We start from the raw sequence: 19,288 nt of genomic DNA on the forward strand, positions 1-19,288 counted from the left end.
CAGTGAGAGCACGGGAGCAGACTGGAGAGGGGGTGGGGAGTGATCGCAGCCGTCTCTGCGGGGAGAACTTCGCTACAGGTTTGGATACTTTGCTCCAGTAGCAAGTCAGCAGCCCAGCAGAGAAGCTAAAAACACCGGGGCTGAAGAATACAACCCCAAACAGCTGGAGTCTCTCGGGACCTGGCCGCCCCCCCAATCCCCACAGTGACTCAGCACGCTTTGGGATCTCAGAGCGCACGTGCAACACAGTCCTGCTAGTGCCTCACTGCTGCCTCCTGCAGTCTGTAGAGGAAGCTTGATAACATACCCAACCCCTCCCCCAAAGAAAGACTCCAGTTTTTTCTGTTTTTCTTTGGTAGTTTGTCCCTGATTAATAGACAGAATGAGCAAGAAGCTGAAGAGGACTTTAACCCTTGACAGCTTCTACACAGATAGAGAGCAGACTCTAAATCCTGAGGAGACTAAAAACAGGCAGTCCCCAGGTGAATCCCCAAAAGAGGAGATCATCTGTTCCTCAGCACAGATGAACCTCATAGAAGTGATTAAAAAGGCTCTCACAAGGGAGCTAGAAGAAAAATGGGGAAAGCAGAGTGAGGCTTGGCAAAAGGAGAGGGAAGCTTGGGAAAAGGAGAGGGAGGCTTGGCAAAAGAGCCTGGAGAAAGTTAAAGAGAGAATGCATAAAGAAGTAAAATCCTTGAAAAATAGGATTGGTGAACTGGAAAACAAAATTGGCGAAATGGAAAAAAATTCCACAGAACAAAAGAACTCAATTGGACAATTAGAAAAAGATGTTAAAAAAGTGAGTGAAGAGAATACTTCACTGAAAATCAGACTTGAACAAGTGGAATTGAATGACTCGAGGAGACAAGAAGAATCAGTCAAGCAAATCCAAAAAAATCAAACAATGGAGAAAAATGTGAAATACCTTCTGGGGAAGACAACAGACCTGGAAAACAGATCCAGGAGAGACAATCTGAGAATCATTGGACTTCCAGAAAAACATGATGAAAAAAAGAGCCTGGACACTATTTTCCAGGAAATTATCAAAGAGAACTGCCCAGAAGTCATAGGAACAGAGGAAAAAATAAACATTGAAAGGATTCATCCATCACCCACTGAAAGGGATCCTGAAATCAAAACACCAAGGAATATAGTGGCCAAATGTCAGAACCCTCAGATGAAGGAAAAAATATTGCAAGTGGCTAGAAAAACCCAATTCAAGTATCAAGGAGCCACAATAAGGATCACCCAGGATCTGGCAGCATCCACATTAAAAGATCGAAGGGCCTGGAATATGATATTCTGAAAGGCTAAGGAACTTGGTATGCAACCAAAAATAACTTACCCAGCGAGAATGAGCATCTTTTTCCAGGGAAGAAGATGGACATTCAACGAAGTAAGCGAATTTCATCTATTTCTGATGAAAAAACCAGAACTTAACAAAAAGTTTGATCTACAAATATAGAACTCAAGAGAAATCTAAAAAGGTAAAGATTAATCTTGGGAACTATATTTTGACTATATAGATGTATAAAGAATACATGTATACCTTGTTCTAGAAATTGATGTGGAAAGGACATTGTATCAGAAAAAGGGTAAAGTGGGGGTAGTACATCTCATGAAGAGGCATAGGAAACCTATTATATCTGAGAGAAAGAATGGAGGGGATGAATATAGTGGGTATTTTACTGACTTTAGAATTGGCTTTAAGTGAAAAATCTTAAGACATATTCAATCTAGGGTGAAACTTCTCCCACCTCATTGAAAAGTGAGAAGGGAAAAGTGAAAAGGGAAGGAATAAGCTAAGCGGAAGGGAATACGGGAACTGGGAGGGAAAGGGGTAAGATAGGGGGAGGAACTCTAAGGCGGGTGGAGGGATACTAAAAAGGGAGGGCTGTGAGAAGCAAGTGGTGCTCACAAGCTTAATACTGGGAAGGGGGGGAAAGGGGAAAGAAGGGAGAAAAGCATAAACCGGGGTTAACAAGATGGCAAGTAATACAGAATTGGTCATTCTAACCATAAATGTGAATGGGGTAAACTCCCCCATAAAGAGAAAGCGGTTAGCAGAATGGATTAAAAGCCAGAATCCTACAATATGTTGTTTACAGGAAACACACCTGAAGCAGGGAGATACATGCAGGTTAAAGGTAAAAGGTTGGAGCAAAATCTACTATGCTTCAGGTGAAGTCAAAAAAGCAGGGGTAGCCATCCTGATCTCAGATCAAGCTAAAGCAAAAATTGACCTAATTAAAAGAGATAAGGAAGGACACTATATCTTGCTAAAGGGTAGCATGGATAATGAAGCACTATCTATATTAAACATATATGCACCAAGTGGGGTAGCATCTAAATTCTTAAAAGAGAAACTAAGAGAGCTGCAAGAAGAAATAGACAGTAAAACTATAATAGTGGGAGATCTCAACCTTGCACTCTCAGAATTAGATAAATCAAACCACAAAATAAATAAGAAAGAAGTCAAAGAGGTAAATAGAATACTAGAAAAGTTAGATATGATCTACTGAGGGAAGTTCTAGGAATGCTTTATTTCCCTCTATCCAGAGTATTTAAAAAAATAAAAATAAAAAACTGCTAAAATGTTTAATCTCATTTTCCTTCTGTTCATTTTATTCCTGCTTATGTTTTGGGAATTTGCACATTCATAAATTGAAAAATGACTCTCTGGAGAAAATGTAATGGAGACAGAAAGGAATACACTTTCTTTTCAGCAGTTCATGGAACCTATACAAAAATTGACCATATATTAGGACATAAAAACCTCAAACTCAAATGCAGTAAGGCAGAAATAGTAAATGCATCCTTTTCAGACCACGATGCAATGAAAATTACATTCAACAAAAAACCAGGGGGAAGTAGACCAAAAAATAATTGAAAACTAAATAATCTCATACTAAAGAATGATTGGGTGAAACAGCAAATCATAGACATAATTAATAACTTCACCCAAGAAAACGATAATAATGAGACATCATACCAAAATGTATGGGATGCAGCCAAAGCGGTAATAAGGGGAAATTTCATATCTCTAGAGGCCTATTTGTATAAAATAGAGAAAGAGAAGATCAATGAATTGGGTTTGCAATTAAAAATGCTAGAAAAGGAACAAATTAAAAACCCCCAGTCAAACACTAAACTTGAAATTCTAAAAATAAAAGGTGAGATCAATAAAATTGAAAGTAAAAAAACTATTGAATTGATTAATAAAACTAAGAGTTGGTTCTATGAAAAAACCAACAAAATAGACAAACCCTTAGTAAATCTGATTAAAAAAAGGAAAGAGGAAAATCAAATTGTTAGTCTTAAAAATGAAAAGGGAGAACTCGCCACTAACGAAGAGGAAATTAGAGCAATAATTAGGAGTTACTTTGCCCAACTTTATGCCAATAAATTCGACAACTTAAATGAAATAGAAAAATACCTCCAAAAATATAGCTTGCCCAAACTAACAGAGGAAGAAGTAAATATCCTAAACAGTCCCATCTCAGAAAAAGAAATAGAACAAACTATCAATCAACTCCCTAAGAAAAAATCCCCAGGACCAGATGGATTTATATGTGAATTCTACCAAACATTTAAAGAACAATTAACTCCAATGTTATATAAACTATTTGAAAAAATAGGGATTGAAGGAGTCCTACCAAACTCCTTTTATGACACAGACATGGTACTGATACCTAAACCAGGTAGGCTGAAAAACAGAGAAAGAAAATTATAGACCAATCTCCCTAATGAATATTGATGCTAAAATCTTAAATAAAATATTAGCAAAAAGATTACAGAAAATCATCACCAGGATAATACACTATGACCAAGTAGGATTTATACCAGGAATGCAGGGCTGGTTCAATATTAGGAAAACTATTAGCATAATTGACTATATCAATAACCAAACAAACAAAAACCATATGATCATCTCAATAGATGCAGAAAAAGCATTTGATAAAATCCAACATCCATTCCTAATAAAAACACTTGAGAGCATAGGAATAAATGGACTTTTCCTTAAAATAGTCAGGAGCATATATTTAAAACCATCAGTAAGCATCATATGCAATGGGGAAAAACTGGAACCTTTCCCAGTAAGATCTGGAGTGAAGCAAGGTTGCCCACTATCACCATTATTATTTAATATCGTATTAGAAACACTAGCCTCGGCAATAAGAGTCGAGAAAGAAATTAAAGGAATTAGAGTAGGTAATGAGGAAACCAAACTATCACTCTTTGCAGATGATATGATGGTATACCTAGAGAACCCCAGAGATTCTACTAAAAAGCTATTGGAAATAATTCATAATTTTAGCAAAGTAGCTGGCTACAAAATAAATCCCCATAAATCCTCAGCATTTTTATACATCACCAACAAAACCCAACAGCAAGAGATACAAAGAGAAATTCCATTCAGAATAACTGTTGATACCATAAAATATTTGGGAATCTATCTACCAAAGGAAAGTCAGGAATTATATGAGCAAAACTATAAAAAAGTCTCCACACAAATAAAGTCAGACTTAAATAATTGGAAAAATATTAAGTGCTCTTGGATCGGCCGAGCGAACATAATAAAGATGACAATACTCCCTAAACTAATCTATTTATTTAGTGCTATACCAATCAGACTTCCAAGAAAATATTTTATTGATCTAGAAAAAATAACAACAAAATTCATATGGAACAATAAAAAGTCGAGAATCTCAAGGGAATTAATGAAAAAAAAATCAAATGAAGGTGGCCTAGCTGTACCTGATCTAAAATTATATTATAAAGCAGCAGTCACCAAAACCATTTGGTATTGGCTAAGAAATAGATTAGTGGATCAGTGGAAAAGGCTAGGTTCACAAGACAGAATAGTCAATTATAGCAATCTAGTGTTTGACAAACCCAAAGCCCCTAACTTCTGGGAAAAGAATTCATTATTTGATAAAAACTGCTGGGATAATTGGAAATTAGTATGGCAGAAATTAGGCATGGACCCACACTTAACACCATATACCAAGATAAGATCAAAATGGGTCTATGACCTAGGCATAAAGAACGAGATTATAAATAAATTAGAGGAACATAGAATAGTTTATCTCTCAGACTTGTGGAGGAGAAAGAAATTTGTGACCAAAGATGAACTAGAGACCATTACTGATCACAAAATAGAAAATTTCGATTACATCAAATTAAAAAGCCTTTGTACAAATAAAACTAATGCAAACAAGATTAGAAGGGAAGCAACAAACTGGGAAAACATTTTCACAGTTAAAGGTTCAGATAAAGGCCTCATTTCCAAAATATATAGAGAACTGACTCAAATTTATAAGAAATCAAGCCATTCTCCAATTGATAAATGGTCAAAGGATATGAACAGACAATTTTCAGAGGATGAAATTGAAACTATTACCACTCATATGAAAGAGTGTTCCAAATCATTATTGATCAGAGAAATGCAAATTAAGACAACTCTGAGATACCATTACACACCTGTCAGATTGGCTAAGATGACAGGAAAAAATAATGATGAATGTTGGTGGGGATGCGGGAAAACTGGGACACTATTGCATTGTTGGTGGAGTTGTGAACGAATCCAACCATTCTGGAGAGCAATCTGGAATTATGCCCAAAAAATTATCAAATTGTGCATACCCTTTGATCCAGCAGTGTTTCTATTGGGCTTATATCCCAAAGAAATACTAAAGAAGGGAAAGGGACCTGTATGTGCCAAAATGTTTGTAGCAGTCCTGTTTGTAGTGGCTAGAAACTGGAAAATGAATGGATGCCCATCAATTGGAGAATGGCTGGGTAAATTATGGTATATGAATGTTATGGAATATTATTGTTCTGTAAGAAATGACCAGCAGGATGAATACAGAGAGGACTGGCGAGACTTACATGTACTGATGCTAAGTGAGATGAGCAGAACCAGGAGATCATTATACACTTCGACAATGATATTGTATGAGGACATATTTTGATGGAAGGGGATTTCTTTGACAAAGAGACCTGAGTTTCAATTGATAAATGACGGACAAAAGCAGCTACACCCAAAGAAAGAACACTGGGAAACGAATGTGAACTATCTGCATTTTTGTTTTTCTTCCCGGGTTATTTATACCTTCTGAATCCAATTCTCCCTATGCAACAAGAGAACTGTTCGGTTCTGCAAACATATATTGTATCTAGGATATACTGCAACATATCCAACATATAAAGGACTGCTTGCCATCTAGGGGAGGGGGTGGAGGGAGGGAGGGAAAAAAAAATTGGAACAGAAACGAGTGTCAATATAAAGTAATTATTAAATAAAAATTTAAAAAAAAATAAAAAAAAAAGAATCAGTCAAACAAAATTTTAAAAAAGTAAAATGCTTCATTGGAAAAACAACTGACCTGGAAAACAGATCTAGGAGACATGATCTAAGGATTATTAGACTGCCTGAAAACCACAATGAAAAAAGTACTACACATCATCTTTCAGTAAATCATCAAGGAAAACTACCTTGAAGTCCTAGAACCAGAAGGCAAAGTAATCATTGAAAAAAATCCACTGATCACCTCCTGAAAGAGACCTCAAAATGAAAACTGCAAAGAATATTGTAGCTAAATTTCAGAATTATTGGACCAAAGAAAAATATTGAAAGCATCCAGAAAGAGAGAAATCAAAAAAGACATAATCAGAATTTTTTTAAATAACTTTTTATTGATAGAACTAATGCCAGGGTAATTTTTAAAATCATTATCCCTTGCATTCACTTCTGTTCTGATTTTCCCCCTCCCTCCCTCCACCCCCTCTCCCAGATGGCAAGCAGTCCTTTACATGTTGAATAGGTTACAGTATATTCTGGATACAATATATGTGTGCAAAACTGAACAGTTTTCTTGTTGCACAGGGAGAATTGAATTCAGAAGGTATAAATAATCCGGGAAGAAAAACAAAAATGCAAGCAGTTTATATTCATCTCCCAGTGTTCTTTCTTTGGGTGTAGCTGCTTCTGCCCATCTTTGATCAATTGAAACTGAATTAGCTCTCTTTATCGAAGAGATCCACTTCCATCAGAATACATCCTCATACAATATCGTTGTCGAAGTGTATAATGATCTCCTGGTTCTGCTCATCTCACTTAGCATCAGTCCATGTAGGTCTCTCCAAGCCTCTCTGTATTCATCCTGCTGGTCATTCCTTACAGAACAATAATATTCCATAACGTTCATATAGCGCAATTTACTCAACCATTCTCCAATTGACGGGCATCCATTCATTTTCCAGCTTCTAGCCACTACAAACAGGGCTGCCACAAACATTTTGGTACATACAGGTCCCTTTCCCTTCTTTAGTATCTCTTTGGGGTATAAGCCCAATAGAAACACTGCTGGATCAAAGGGTATGCACAGTTTGATAACTTTTTGAGCATAGTTCCAAATTGCTCTCCAGAATGGCTGGATGACACAATCAGGATTAACCAGGACCTATCAGCTTCTACCTTAAAGGATTGAAGGGCCTGGTATCTGATATTCTGAAAGGCAAAAAAAACTTCAATTGCAGCCAAGAATCAACTATCCAGCTAAATTGAAGATTATCTTTCAAAGAAGAAGAGAGACATTTAGTGATGCAGGTGAATTTCATTTATTTCTCCTGAAAAGACCAGAATTGAACAAACATTTTGATCTCCAAATACACAAATCAAGAGAAACATAAAAAGGTAAAAAAGAAAGAACTCTTGAGAACTATATTTCTGTTATGGGTATACTTAGAGAGTACAGGTATAATTTTATTTTATTGTAATAATATAAAAAAGAAACTAGAGATGGAAAGGGGATTGAAATGGAAAAAGGAAAATAGAGGTAAAATGAAGGAAATTACATCTCATGAAAAGGCAAAGAAGACCTATTATAATTGAGGGAAACAAAGGAAGTGGGGTGAATATTATGTGAATCTTCCTCTTATCTTATTTGGCTCCAGAGAGAAACTGGTCTTACTCTATAGGGAATTGGGAAGGGAAAAAGGAAAGGAAAGAGGGAGGATAATAGAAGGGAATAAAGAAGTAGTAGGGGAAAGGTATAAAAAAAGGGAAGGGGCCATAAAGGAGAAGGAATATTTGAGGGAGGTGGTAATAAGAAGCAAAATACTGGGGAGGAGGGAAAAGCGGAAAGAAAAGAGAAAAGCGTAACTTGAGATAAATAAGATGGTGAGAAATATTATTAGTCATTTTAACTGTGAATGTGAATGGGATGAACTCTCATAAAGTTGAAGCAAATAGCATACTGAATTAAAAAACAGAATCCTACAATATGTTGTTTACAAGAAACACATTTAAAGGAGAGTGATATATACAAAGTAAAGATAAAAGGCTGGAGCAGAATCTATTATGCTTCAGCTGATGTGAAAAATCAGGGGTAGTGATCCTGGATCTGAGATCAAGCAAAAGCAAAAATAGATCCAATTAAAAGAGATACAAAAGGAAACTATATCTTGCTAAAGAGTACCATAGATAATGAAGTAATATCAATACTAAATATATATGCACAAAGTAGCATAGCATCCAAATTCCTAGAAGAAAAGTTAAGAGAGATGAAAGAAGAAATAGCAAAATTATACTAGTGGGGGATCTCAATCTCACTCTTTCAGAACTAGATAAATTGAACCACAAAATAAATAAGAAAGAAGTTAAGGAGGTAAATAGAATACTAGAAAAGTTAGATATGATAGATCTTTGGAGAAAATTGAATGGAGACAGAAAGGTGTATACTTTTTTCTCGGTGGTTCATTGAACCTAAACAAAAATTGACCATATATTAGGGCATGAAAAACTCAAAATCAAAAGCAGAAAGGCAGAAATAGTACATACACATTTTTCAAATCATGATACAATAAGAATCACAAGTAATAAAGAGCCAGGAGAAAATACACAAAAAATTAATTAGAAACTAAATAATCTGATCCTGAGAATGAGTGAGTGAAACAACAAAATAGAAACATAATTGATAATTTCATCCAAGAGAATTACAACAATGAGACAACATACTAAAATTTGTGAGATGCAACCAAAGCAGTTTATAGGGGAAGGTTTATATTGCTAGCTGTTTACTCACAAAAAATAGAGAAAGAGAAGATCAATGAATTAGGCATGCAACAAAATAGCTAGAGAAATAGTAAATAAAAAACTGTCAAGTAAATACCAAATTCAGAAATTTGAAATTCTGAAAATAAAAGGCGAGAATAATAAAATTGAAAGTAAAAACAAATCTATGGAACTAAAAAAACAAACTAAGAGCTAGTCTTATGAAAAAACTAACAAAACAGATAAAGTTTTAGTTAATTTGATCAGAAAAGAAAAGAAGAAAATGGAATTGTTAGAATTGTAAATGAAAAGGATGAACTTTTCCTTAAAATGGTCAAAAGTATCTATTTAAAACCATCAGCAAACTTTATATGTAATAGGGACAAACTAGAAACATTCCCCATAAGACCAAGGGTGGAAGAAGGTTGCCCACTATCATCATTACTACTCGATATTGTATTAGAAATGTTAGCTTAAGGGGACAGAGCCAAGATGGCAGAGAGGACATGTGTTTCTTTCTGACCACGTCCCACATTTCTCAAAAAAACAGGGACACTGATACATTGTTGGTGGAATTGTGAATGCATCCAGCCATTCTGGAGAGCAATTTGGAACTATGCTCAAAAAGTTATCAAACTGTGCATACCCTTTGATCCAGCAGTGTCTCTACTGAGCTTATACCCCAAAGAGATACTAAAAAAGGGAAAGGGACCTGTATGTGCCAAAATGTTTGTGTCAGTCCTGTTTGTAGTGGCTAGAAACTGGAAAATGAATGGATGCCCATCAATTGGAGAATGGTTGAGTAAATTGTGGTATATGAACATTATGGAATATTATTGTTCTGTAAGGAATGACCAGCAGGATGAATACAGAGAGGCTTGGTGAGACTTACATGAACTGATACTTAGTGAAATGAGCAGAACCAGGAGATCATTATATACCTCAACAATGATACTGTTTGAGGATGTATTCTGATGGAAGTGGATTTCTCTGACAAAGAGACCTAACTGAGTTTCAATGGATAAATGATGGACAGAAACAGCTACACCCAAAGAAAGAACACTGGGAGATGAATATAAACTGCTTGCATTTTTGTTTTTCTTCCTGGATTATTTATACCTTCTGAATTCAATTCTCCCTGTGCAACAAGAAAACTGTTTGGTTCTGCACACATATATTGTATTCAGAATATACTGTAACCTATTCAACATGTAAAGGACTGCTTGCCATCTGGGAGAGGGGGTGGAGGGAGGGAGGGGAAAAATCAGAACAGAAGTGAATGCAAGGGATAATGATTTTAAAAATTACCCTGGCATGAGTTCTATCAATAAAAAGTTATTATAAAAAAAAAGAGAGAGAGAAAGAAAGAAAGAAAACCATTAAAAAAATTAAACCTCCTAGGAATATCATAGCTAAATTTCAGAACTATTAGACCAGGGAAAAAATGTTATAAGCAGCCAGAAAAAAAAAATTCAAAAAGCAAGGAACCACAAGGATTACCTAGGACCAAAAAAAGCTTCTATCTTAAAAAATCAAAGGGCCTGGAATCTGTTATTCCAAAAGGCAAAGAAACTTAGAATGCAGCCAAGAAAAAAAAAAAAACTATCCTGTTAAACTGATCGTTTTCTTTCAGGGAAGAAAATGGACATTCAACAAAACAGGTCAATTTCATTTCTGATGAAAAGACCAGAACTAAACAAAAAATTTTGACTTCCTAATAGAGAATTCGAGAGAAGCATAAAAAGGTAAAAAGAAAAGAATTCTTGAGAACTCTATTTCTGTTATGGGTATACATAGTGAGTGCATATATAATTTGATATTATAATATACAAAAGAAACTAGAGGTGGAAAGGGGGTTGTAGCAGAAAAAAGGGTAAAGTGGAGATAAAATGAGAGAAATTACATCTCAATAAGAGACAAAGAAAACCTGTTATAATTGAGGGGAAAAGGGAAGGGGGATGAATATTGTGTGAATCTTACTCTCATAATATTTGGTTGAAAGAGAAAATATTAGGCATATTTGGTATCACAGAGAAATTTCTCTCACCTTATAGAAAAATGGGAGGGGAAAGGCAAAAAAGGAAGGGGTAGGCTCAATAAAAAGGAAAACAGAAATTGTAGAGGAAAGGTATGAGAAAGAGGGAGGGACTTTAAAAGGGAAAGGTGGCTTGAGGGAAATGGTGCTCATAAATAAAATACTGGGAAGGAGGGAAAGGGGAAAAAGAAAAGAAAAACATAATTTGGGCTAAATAAGATGGCAGGAAACACAGAATTAGTAGTTTTAACCATAAATGTGAAAGGGAGGAACTCTCCCATAAAGCAGAAGCAGATAGCAGACTGGATTAAAAGCCAGAACTCTACAATATGTTGTTTAAATGAAACACATTTAAATCAGAGCAATACACACAGAGTAAAGGTAAAAGGCTAGGGCAGAATCTATTATGCTTTAGGTGAAGTAAAAAAACAGGGGTAGCCATCCTGATCTTAGATCAAACAAAAACAACAATTGATCTAATTAAAAGAGATAAGGAAGCAAACTGTATCTTGCTAAAGGATACCATAAGTAATGAAGCAATATCAATACTAAACATATATACACCAAGTGGTATAGCATGAAAATTTCTAAAGGAGAAGTTAAGAGAGCTGCAAGAAGAAATGGACAGCAAAACTATAATAATGGGAGATCTCAAATTTGCTGTCTCAGAACTATATAAATCAAACCATAAAATAAATAAGAAAGAAGTTAAAGAGGTAAATAGAATACTAGAAAACTTAGATATGATAAATCTTTGGAGAAAATTGAGTTAAGACAGAAATGTGTATACTTTCTTCTAATCAGTTTATGGAACCTATACAAAAACTGGCCATATATTAGGACATAGAGATCTCAAAATCAAATGCAGAAAGGCAGAAATCATAAGTTCATCTTTTTCAGATCACAATGCAATAAAAATCACATTCAATAAAAGGCCAAGGAGAAATAGACCAAAAAGTAATTGGAAACTAAATAATCTCATCCTAAATAATGAGGAAACAGCAAATTATAGACACAATTAATAATTTCATCCAAGAGGATGATAATCATGAGACAACATTCCAAAATTTGTGGGATGCAGCCAAAGCAGTAATAAGAGGAAATTTTATATCTCTAGAAACTTACTTGTATAAAATAGAGAAAGAAAAGATCAATGACTTGGGCTTTCAATTTTAAAAAGCTAAAAAAAGAAAAAAATTTTAAAACCCCAATCAAATACCAAAGTCAAAATTCTAAAAATAAAAGGAGAGATTAATAAATTTGAAAGCAAAAAAATGTTGAATTAATAAAACTGAGTTGATTTTACAAAAAAGGCAACAAAATAGACAAACATTTAGTTAATTTGATTAGAAAAAAGATAGGTGGCTAGCTAGGTGACTCAGGGGATAGATCACCAGCCTTGAATTCAGAAGGACCTGAGTTCTTAACACTTAACACTTCCTAGCTGTGTGATCATGGACAAGTCACTTAACCCAATTGCCTCAGCAAAACCAAAAAGAAAAAAAAAAAGAAAGAAAGAAAAAGAAAAAGAAGAGGAAAATCAAATTGTTATTCTCAAAAATGAAAAGGGAAAACTTCCACCAATGAAGAAGAAATTAGATCAATAATTAGGAGTAATTTTACCCAACTTTATGTCAATAAATTTGATAATCTAAGTAAAATGGAGGAATAACTACAAAAATTTGAATTGCCCATATTAACATTAAATTAAAGAAATAAGTTAAATAGTCCCATTTTAGAAAAAGAAATAGAACAAGCTATTAATCAACTACCAAAGAAAAAATCTCCAAGGCTAGATGGATTTACATGTCAATTCTATCAAACCTTTAAAGAAAAATTAACTTAAATACTATATAAATTATTTGTAAAAATAGGGAATGAAGGACTCCTATCAAATTCCTTTTATGATACAGACATGGCACTGATATCTAAACCAGGTAGGATGAAAACAGAGAAAGAAAATTATAAACCAATTGCCCTAATGAATATTGATGCAAAAATCTTAAACAAAATATTAGCAAAAAGATTACAGAAGGTCATCCCCAGGATATTACACTATGACCAAGTAGGATTTATACCAAGAAAACAAGGCTGGTTCAATATTGGAAAAACTATTAGCATAGTTGACCATATCAATAAGCAAATTAACAAAAACCTTATGATTATCTCAATAGATGCAGAAAAATCATTTGATAAAATCCAACACCCATTCCTATTAAAAAACACCAGAAAATATAGGAATAAACTTTTCCTTTAAAAACTCACTGGAACCATTTCCAATAAGATTAGGGAGTGAAACAAGGTTGCTCACTATTATCATTACTATTCAATATTGTATTAGAAATGCTAGCTTTGTCAATAAGAGTAGAAAAACAGATTAAAGAAATTAGAGTAGGTAATGAGGAAATTGAATTGTCACTCTTTGCAGATATATATGATACGATATATATGATGGTATACTTAAAGAACTCTAGAGAAACAGCTAAAAAAATCTATTAGAAATAATCTACAACTTAAGCAAAATTACAGGATACAGAATAACACACATAATTCATCAGCATTTTTATACATCACTAACAAAATCCATTTAAAATAATTGTCAATAGCATAAAATATTTGCCAATCTATCTGCCAAGGGAAAGTCGGGAAGTATATGAGCAAAACTATAAAACTTTCCACACAAATAAAATCAGATCTAAACAATTGAAAAAAATATCAAGTGTTCTTGGATAGGTTGAGTGAATATAATAAACTAATGTATTTATTTAGTGCTATACCAATCAAACTCCCAAGAAACTATTTTACTGACTTAGAAATAATAACAACAAAATTCATCTGGAAGAACAAGAATTTCAAGAGAATTAATGAAAAAGAAAAGCAAATGAAGATGACTTAGCTATACCAGATCTAAAACTATATTATAAAGCAGTGGTTATCAAAACCATTTGGTACTGGCTAAAGATATAAAGTAGTTGATCAGTGGAATAGGTTAGGTTCACAGGGCAAAATAGTCAATAACTATAGTAGTCTAATATTTGACAAAGCCAAAGACTCCAGCTTTTAGAATAAGAATTCACTATTTGACAAACTGCTGAGAAAATTAGAAACTAGTATGGCAGAAATTAGGCATTGACCCACACCTAATACCATATACTAAGATAAGGTCGAAATGGGTTCATGATTCAGACATAAAAAGTCATACTGTGAGCAAATTAGAAGAACATAGGATAGTTTACCTCTCAGATATGTGGAGAAGAAAGGAATTTATGACCAAAGAAGAACTGGAAATCATTGTTGAACACAAAATATATAATTTTGATTATATTAAATTTAAAAGTTTTTGTTCAAACAAAACAAATGCAGACAAGATTAGAAGGGAAGCAACAAACTGGGAAAACATTTTACATTCAACAGTTCTGATAAAGTCCTCCTTTCTAAAAATATATAGAGAATTAACACAAATTTATAAGAATTCAATCCAGTCTCCAACTGATAAATGGTCATAGGATATAAACAGGCATTTTTCAGATGAAGAAATTAAACAATTTCTAGTCATATGAAAAGATGTTCTAAATCATTAATGATCAGAGAAATGCAAATTAAAACAACTGAAGTACAACTATACACTTCTCAGATTGGCTAAGATGACAGGAAAAGATAATGATGAATGTTGGAAGGAACATGTGGGAAAACTGGTACACTAATACATTGTTGCTGGAATTGTAATGGACCCATCTATTCTGGAGAGCAATTTGGAACTATGCCCAAAGGGCCATTAAACTGTGCACACCCTTGATCTAGCAGTATTTCTACTGGACTTGTATCCTAAAAAGATCATAAAGGAGGGAAAGGGACCCACATGTGCCAAAATGTTTGTGATAACCTTTTTTCATGGCTAGAAACTGGAAAGTGAATGGGTGCTCATCAATTGGAGAATGGCTAAATAAGTTATGGTATATGAAATGTTATAGAATATTATTGTTTTGTAACAAATGATTAGCAGGATGATTTCAGAGAGGCTTGAAGAGACTTACATGAACTGATTCTAAGTGAAATGAACAGAACAAGAAGATCATTATATACAGCAATAGCAAGATTATACAATGATCAATTCTGATGGACCTGAATCTTGTCAACAATGAGGTTATTCAGACCAGTTTGGATGCTCTTTTGATGAAGAATGCCATTTGCACCCAGAGAAAGGACAGTGGAAATTGAATGTGGACCTTAATATAGTATTGTCATTCTTTTTGTAATTTTCTTGCATTTTGTTTTCTTGCTCATTTTTTCCCTTTTGGATCTGATTTTCCTTTTGCAGCATGACATTTGTGAAAATATGCAGAGAGGAATTGAATGTTTAACATTTATTGGATCCCTTGCCAAATGGGCAAGAGGAGAGAAGGGAGGGAAAAAAATTAGAATACAGATTTTTGTAGGCATGAATGCCAAAAATGATCCATGTATATATTTTGAAAATAAAGGCTATAATTAAAACAAAAAAGATAGAACAGAATCTAGCCAGAAATCCCCAAGATAGTTTGAAATAGTTCAGTCATCCAAAAATAGTTTTTATGAACTTCTGTAGGTAAGGGTTTGATACCCTATGTGAACAGAGAAAGGGAAGAAGGGAAGGAAAGGAGGGAAAGAGTCGTTCAGAAGATATTTAGATCTATCTCTGTGCTTTATAAATTTCACCTAGCTTAGGCTAAAACTGTGCAAAATGAATTTGTTATCCATATAGCTGAACCCTCACTTTCATTCTGATTATAGAACTTCATCTTAAATAAATCAGATCTCACTCTTCTCCTGTTCTCATGACAGTCACAAGTGTTGTTTCTATTTTACTGCTCTATAAATGTCATTCAAACATCAATTCCAAATGTTACTCTCTGCCGTTGTTTTTAGTTTCATTTTAATACATTAGCTTAGGCCTCTACACACACATACTAATCCCCAGGTAGAGCAGACCATCTGTGTTCTGTTGGAAGACTTACTATGTTTGTATTTAAATGTTTTCTTTCATTACCTCTTTATTTTATTATATATATATATATATTATTACTTGACCTGGTCTATACTAATTGTGAATTTCTGTGGCCTTCTTATGATTTTTCTCCTCATCAATATCTGCCAAATCCTGTATTTCAAAACCAAAAATAAGGGAAATCTGTACCTCCTTTCCAACCTCTCTTTTCCTGTCTCCTCAAGACAATGTGCTTACAATACTTTCTAAAAATAAAGCAGGCAAGACTATTACCAATACCAATCAAAGATGACCTTCTTTATAGCCTAAGACTCTGGACAAATCTCAGCTCAAGCCAAGCCCATCCCTCCCCTTAGTTTCCATAAAACCTTCAATTGTTCCTTAGGCTGGTTGGATTTTCAAGTTTCTCACCATTCTTAACACTTTACTTAAGATGTAGATTTTTTCATGAATAGCCTTACTTGAATATGGAGCTGAGAACTGATCTCTGTCCTCAATTTTCCATGATATTGGTGTTGCTCTTAATCAAAGATTAAGCTGGTAATTCTGAGTGAATGTTTAACAGCTGCAAAACATGAAAACTGCTTACATGAAGGCTTTTCTCCACTATAACCCTGAGATCTTTTTTCCATCTCCATATGAACTGCCACCAAACCAAATCTTTATTACATAGAAATCATATAGTCAAGCTTTGTATAACTTAAAGGCAGGGCTTTACATTTATTTTCATTAACATTTGTATTCTTTTTCTAGCTTATCAAAATAATTTTGAATACTGCTTCTGCCCTCTCTGGAACTAGAATCAATAAGTGGAGAAATTGAAGACCAGAAAATGGAAGTTAATTTCTCCAGGTCATTCAGAAAGTGGTAGAAGTATAGTTTGGAGGTTTTTGGGAAAAAATGAAAGAAGCCATTCGCTGCCTCATTTCTTACCCAGCCTTAATCTCTGAATGAACTTTGCCTCAGTCAAACTGAAACCTGGGACAGACCTTCTGTCCCAGGTTTCAGTTTGACTGAGGCAAAGTTCATTTAATTTAAAGAAATCAAGGTATCTTATAACATCCAGAATTATCTCCAGTTGTCCTGATCTATATTTTGCCACTGGACCCAGATGGCTGTGGAAAAAAATGAGGTGGGTGATCTTGCACAACTAGCTTTCCCTCACTAACATCCAATTCATTTGCAAGTCATAGCATCATCTCCTTGATGTCATGGTCATCATGAAGAATGAAAGACAATGACAGAAAAGATAGGATTGGAACTCAGTCCTTTTGTTGATTAATTCAGGAGCCTTCAGCCGCTCTTTCCACTGCTCCCTATATTCCTTTGCTCCCTATTTTAGTTTTTCCTCTGCCCAGCTTTATGCCATCTTCAGATTATATAAGTTTAAATTTTATCTATGAATCATAGATAAAAAAGATTGAACAGGAATGACTTCTATATTAATAAAGTGTCTGAAGTAGGATTTTAACTCCAGATTCAGTATTTTATTTGTTCTGACATCTAGCTTGCTTTTAGAAATCTGTCTGCTTCCCTTCAGTTTTTTACTACCACCCCACAAAAAAAAAAAAAAAAAATCAGTGTCCTCCAATGCCTAATCACTATTTTTAAGCTCTTTCAGTCTCTTCAAATCCATGCTTAGTAGATTACTTTACCCCATACATTTCTGAGAATTAAGGCAATCAGGAGTAAGCTCTTGTATAGCTATTCCCCTCTCTATCCCTGTATCTCTATATTTCACACACACACACACACACACACACACACACCCCTTCTTTTACTACTTTACTACTACCTTAGAGAAGATATTGTCACTTATCATTTCTAAAGCTAACTCTCCAAGGAAATCTGTTTTTGATCCTAATCTTACCCATCTTTTCCAGAATGTTGTTCACTCAATTATCCCTTTTCTCTATTAATTTGACCCAGTTGCCCTGCTGACCTAATATTCTATTTATTACTTCCTCTGATGGTTAAGCTTCCTAAAAATATCTGTCTATGCCTACAGTTTTCACTTTCTTACCATTCTTTTTCACTTTTGTCATCAATTTTTTTTCTCCCCAACATTTTACAGAGAGAACAATTTCAAAGATCACAATGATTCCTCATAGCCATTATATTTTCTGTCTGGATCTTCCTTGATCTTACTGAAACATATTAACAGTATTGCCCAGTCTTAAAAATACCTATTCCACTTTGGCTTCTGGGAAACTCTTGTTTCCTAACTTGATTCCACCTACCTGACCTTAATTTCTCTTTCCACTTAATAAGCTAAGACACTTCTCAAGGGTTTATCCTTAGACCTCAACTTCTCTTTCCACCTAGTAAAGTAGGACACTTCTTAAGGATCTATCCTCACACTTCGCTTTTCCTTGAAGATCTCATAGATTCCCATGATTTGACCATCATCTCATTATGAACAGCTCCCAAATTTTTGTTTCTAGCTATCTTACACAAAACTCTAGTCCTAAATTTACATTAGTCTATTTGCCATCTCTTCACACTTCTTTCTTTCAACTAAAAACACTAATGTCATCTTTCCTTAGAATGATTTCTTCTTACTCCTTATCACTTCACTATTTATTGGTACCACTATTCTCCCACTCACCCAGGCTCAAAAGCTTTCCGTCTAAGATGACATCTTAGACTCTTGCATCTTCTTTACCCCTCCACATCAAATCAGTGCCTATGTCCTATTCATTTTTATCTTATAAAAGTACTTTCCATTCTTTTCTTCTTGTATTATTCTGTCACCATTACATGTATCTCCCTTCACTCATTACTTTTATATTTTAAAAATATTTCTATATTATTTTAAAGTTTGCAAAGTATGAAATCTGATTTTCACAACAATCCTATGAATTAGGTATTATTACTACCTCCATTTTACAGATAAGCAAATTAAGGCTGAGAAATGTTAAGTGACTTGCTAAGGGTCATAAAATGAATAAGTACCTGAAGCAAAATTTGAACTCAGGTCTTCCCAACTCCTCATCCAAAATTCCAAAGTTTTAAGTCAAACCTTTGCAACAAGTTCTTATTGAGCTGCTCCTATTCCAGTTTCTCTCTTTTTTTCCTCTGTCCTGCATACTGATGTCACTTTCTAATCCTATTCTTTGGCCTCATCAATATAAATTTCTGTCTGTGTCCCACTCTCTCTGGTCTCCTGGCTCCTCTCCTTTTCTCCATAATTTTTTTTCTATTAATGTTT

The sequence above is a fragment of the Antechinus flavipes genome, chromosome 2 (assembly GCF_016432865.1).
Source record: "Antechinus flavipes isolate AdamAnt ecotype Samford, QLD, Australia chromosome 2, AdamAnt_v2, whole genome shotgun sequence".
In the NCBI taxonomy this organism is placed as follows: domain Eukaryota; kingdom Metazoa; phylum Chordata; class Mammalia; order Dasyuromorphia; family Dasyuridae; genus Antechinus; species Antechinus flavipes.